Here is a 4,747-nt window from a genome sequence, read left to right as displayed (position 1 = left end):
TGGCGGGTGATGTTCGTCATTCGCTCTTCTACGTTGTGAACCTGTGCTTGTAAGTGGCGCCACTCACCATTGTCGCCAATTATCACCCCAAACCACAAAAGACAGAATATCCAACAAAGATAGTAACCAACAAATGCAAATCCATAGTCACTGGTGTTCCCCAACAAAGAAAGAAAGAAAGAAAAAGAAAAAGAAGAAAAAGAAAAGAGAAAAGGGGAATTGTTTTTTTTTTTTTAAACTTACGCTAATGTAATCGTCCCAATTGGAAATTGCTGAAATTTTTTTTTTGTAATAATAAAATTTTTGAATTTTTTTTATTTTTTTTTTTTTGAGAGAGACTCCTGTCTTAAGCGTGGGCACATCAACTGCTATAGAGTCCGCAGATCCTGAACGAGAATTTCTTTTCCTCAGGCGTGACCACCTGGCGTGGGCACGTCTAACTGCTACAGAGTCCGCAGATCCTGAACGAGAATTTCTTTCCCTCAGGCATGATCACCTGGCGAGGGCACGTCTAACTGTCAGCTTCCTGCCACAAAAGCAACAAATCACTAAATGCAACTAACACTTAACAAAAATTCCAAAAAGCATAAGAAAACTAAAATAAAGAATCTTGGGTTGCCTCCCAAGCAGCGCCTTTCTTTAATGTCTTTGGCTAGACATTGACATATTTATTCATGGAGGATAAAATCGTGTAGCTCGCTTCAGTGCTTCATCTTCTATGTAATCCTGATAGCCCTCGTAAATAAAGTAATTCTTAAGCACACGAGCTACGGTCTTCCATGAGCTAGTAGATGGCGCCAAACAAACAAGTGATGATCTTAAATCTTCACCCACTCCTCCATCACGAGCACTTATTGGTTCGAAATATTTTGCCATCATGACTCTTAACTTATTCCTGGCATGAAATTCAAAATCGTCTGGTATAATAAAATCAATCTCACTAACAGGAATTAAAGAATAAGAGTCAGGAAAATATTGATCAAGGAATGGAGGAGATGTCACCGCATTTGGAGATTGTTCACTGGATTCATTCACTTGAACCATTTGATGTTGGGGTCTCAATTTTTGCTCTTCAACTTTCTTTTCAACTGTATCTTTAGATTCTTCTTCTTGAGACTCTTGCAGTACCATGTCATTCGTCAGGATAATTGCACTCTCATATTTCTCATGGTCGATAATAGTTTGTGAGGGCAATTCTTCACTCATTCGAGAAGCCAATGACGTTATCCTAAATGGCAATTGATCCATGTGATCTGCTAGGTTACGCCTGCTCACTTGTGTCTCCTGTTGAATTTGATATGTGTTAGTAGCTATTAATTCAACTATCTCTTCAAGAGACATACCTGACATAGATGATGATTCTTGAGACTCATACTGCTGAAAATTCATTGGCCCTGTTGTATAATCATAACTGGAGTTATCCCACCATCCTTGATCATACCCGTTTGGATTAGGGTTATACCACGTTTGAGACCAGGGTGAAAAATCTCCATAATTATTGAATGGGACACTCAGATTATCTTGATATTCGGAGCACATACCGGTTGAATGATCCCTGGCATAACAAATTTCACAGATTGCAGCAGCCATTCTTTTTTTAATAGAGTTTATTGCCTCTAAATATGCAAACTTAGAAAAACAATCAATCTCATTGCCTTCCCCGAAAACAAAATCCAGTATATCACCAAAATACGGAGTGTTAGAAGCCATAAACTATATAATAAAAAAAATAAGAGAAAAATAAATAAATAAAAATAAAAACAAGATGAATTCAAAAAAAAAACAAATTAATCTGACACCAGTCCCCGGCAACGGCGCCAAAAATTGACAGGTGCCGAACCTGTGCAATAATAAATACCTACTCGAGAAAAATACAGATTTTGTATATAGCGGTGAGCAGGGTCGAATCCACAGGGACTGGGGATAATTCGTTTCTTCTAGAGTCCAAGGTATGGGGGGTTTTGGAATAAATGCTAACTAAATAAATTAACTGTAGAAAATAATTGATTAAGAGAAATAATTAAGGGAAAACTCTAGCCAAGGGTACACTTCAGAAATGGTTCAGGCACTGATCATTGATTCACAGATAATTCCACATTTATTAATAGACCATTTATAGTTGTCATGCGCGCGATAAACAACCAACCTTTCCTTAATTTCTCGATAGTTAAGGTACGACCGTTAACTATTTTTCTAACCCAAAAACAACCCTAGGTACGACCGTAGGATTTAATTTCTAGATTGCATTAATAACTAGAAAGGCCCAATTCTAACTAACAAACACGCTACGAGGGTTTGTTTAAATTAGATCGTATGCTCCCCTGACATAAACCCAATTACGCCAGTTGCTACTGAGATAAAGATAACGAACAATTACGGATTCAATTATCCCTATTTAGCAAAATAGCCTATGTGAATAATTAAATATTGCGCATCTATTCAACCACTCACACGAGCTATAGCAATTAAAAGCAGGAAACATATAAATACCAATAAATTAAGGAAGCAATTAAAATAAATTAGATCTCACAGTAATTGTTGAACCAAATCTTCAGTTGTCCCCTTGACTTGAATTAAGAGGTTAGTTCTCCATTAATGGAGAACAACCATGCGAAAGAGCTAAGAAAAGAAAACTAAAACTATGCTAAAAGTCTAAACTAAAACTATTGATTCCTCCACCTCTCGTACGTTTCTCCCTTTTTAAAGCCAAAAGGAAGTCTAATGCTATCTCTAGTGGTCCCCACTCCAAATTCAAAGTCTTGTACGTTTCTTTTCCTAGAGTCCAAATGACTCATGCTTCTTATCCGTGGTCCCCGCACATGTGGACAAAGCCTCCAAAGTACTTGTTGTTCCAAGTCTCTCTACGTTGCTTTCTTTGAAAAGCCCAAATGACTAAATGCCTTGCACTAGCTTGTGGTCCCCACCAATTCAAGGACCCAAAGGTTGAAGCCCTTAGAAGTCTGCATTTTTCCATACAAGTCCCTCCTTTTTGGTAATTTTCTGCTTCACTCCTGAAATTGATTCCAAATACCAAATATGAGTAAATATCAGCAATTAACACAATATTTGTCAGGGATAGAAGGGGAAATCAATAATAAATTTACTAACAAATTATACCCTATCATCAAGTATTAGTGGCAATTTGCAAGAAATATCTCTCCAATTAGCTTTCAAGATCAAGGACTCTTTCAATTTATGAGTAACTAATCTAAGAATATAAAATGTTCAAATAGCATCCATAAGAAAATGGTTCGATTATTAAGCAAAATCTCAACATTAAAATTCATGATCAGCGGCTAACAATTCATTCACATTTTTCACTATTGGCAATTTTTTTTTTTTAAATATCCCCACACTTGAATGATTTTTTTTTTTCAGGGGGAATGCTTAGTCTTTATCCATTTAAGCGTTTTGACGCGAATTCTGACATTGGCCAAATGAAAGAGCCCGGTTATTCAACTTTTATCGCTAAAGGACCACATACTCATAGCTATCGTTGCTTTTTGACGTGAAAATCGACATTTATGATGAAGACCTCCGGTTACTAGGCAACGATACTAGCGGAGTATAGCCGAATACTGTTCATAAATAAGCACCAAATTAAAATTAAAAATCACACAAACCGGCTTCATTTCTTAAACCTGGAAAACTAAAATTAATAGCTGAACCAATTTGCACAAACAAAATACTAGATAAATATTTACAATACTTAGAGAAGTTAACCAAAAAGTGCAAAAATCACAAAATCTCAAATATTCACCAAAGAGATACCCTAAAACTTAACCATGTCATACGCAACACCTTAGAGTGTAAAATCTTAACAATAGAAAAATTTGAGACATTTAATCATCGTTTATCAGAAATAATCACAAATATACACAAAAATGGGCAAAAATTGGATAAAATTCAACAAAGTCAAACAAAAAATTCCAATAAAAATGCTTACACTCTCACTTTTTCAATAAAATACCAATATACTACTCCCTCCACACCTAAATCTTACATTGTCCCCAATGTAAGAGATAAAGAATAGAATACAAAACAAAAGGGACAACGAAACTTCCCTGAGCATATAATGGAGGGTCTCAAGCAGCTATAGCATAGGTAGGAATCGTCGATTCTTCTTTTTATCCTTTGTTTGAGCAAAGATGAGAATAGGCAGTGAGGGACTGAGGAGAGGGAGAGTGCCGGTGGTAAACGATGGCTAGCAGCGGCGGTTGAACGAAGACGGCGGCTGAAGCGGACTGGGGAGGTGCTCAGCGCGGTGGCGATGGAGCAGCGGCGGAAAGCAAAGTGGAGGAAGGTAGCAGCGGGAAAGGGGAGAAAAGGGAAAGAAAGAAAGAAGAAGAAAGAAAAAGAGAAGAAAAAAGAAGAACCATGGATTTTTTTTTTTGAATAAAGGAACCCCTGTGTTTGGCGTGAGCATGTCTAACTGCCTTCAAGTCTTCTGACCAACCGTCTGAAATTAGGATTCTTAAGCGTGACCATCTAGCGTTAGTTATGGATTATCACTAGGTTCATTTGTGACAGGTGTCGAGCCTGTGCAATAATAATTACCTATTCAAGAAAAATACAAATTTGGTATATAACGGTGAGTAGGGTAGAATCCACAGAGGCTGTGGATAATTTGTTCCTTCTAGAGTCTGAAGTATGAGGGATTTTTGGAGAACATAAAATAACTAATTAACTAACTAATGAAACAACTAATAGAAATAAACAAGAATTAATCAATAACCAATACGACTCT

This window comes from Coffea arabica, chromosome 5c, assembly GCF_036785885.1.
Source record: "Coffea arabica cultivar ET-39 chromosome 5c, Coffea Arabica ET-39 HiFi, whole genome shotgun sequence".
Taxonomy (NCBI): Eukaryota; Viridiplantae; Streptophyta; class Magnoliopsida; order Gentianales; family Rubiaceae; genus Coffea; species Coffea arabica.
The sequence above is the reverse complement of the archived record's forward strand: the minus strand, read 5'-3'. Positions refer to the sequence as shown.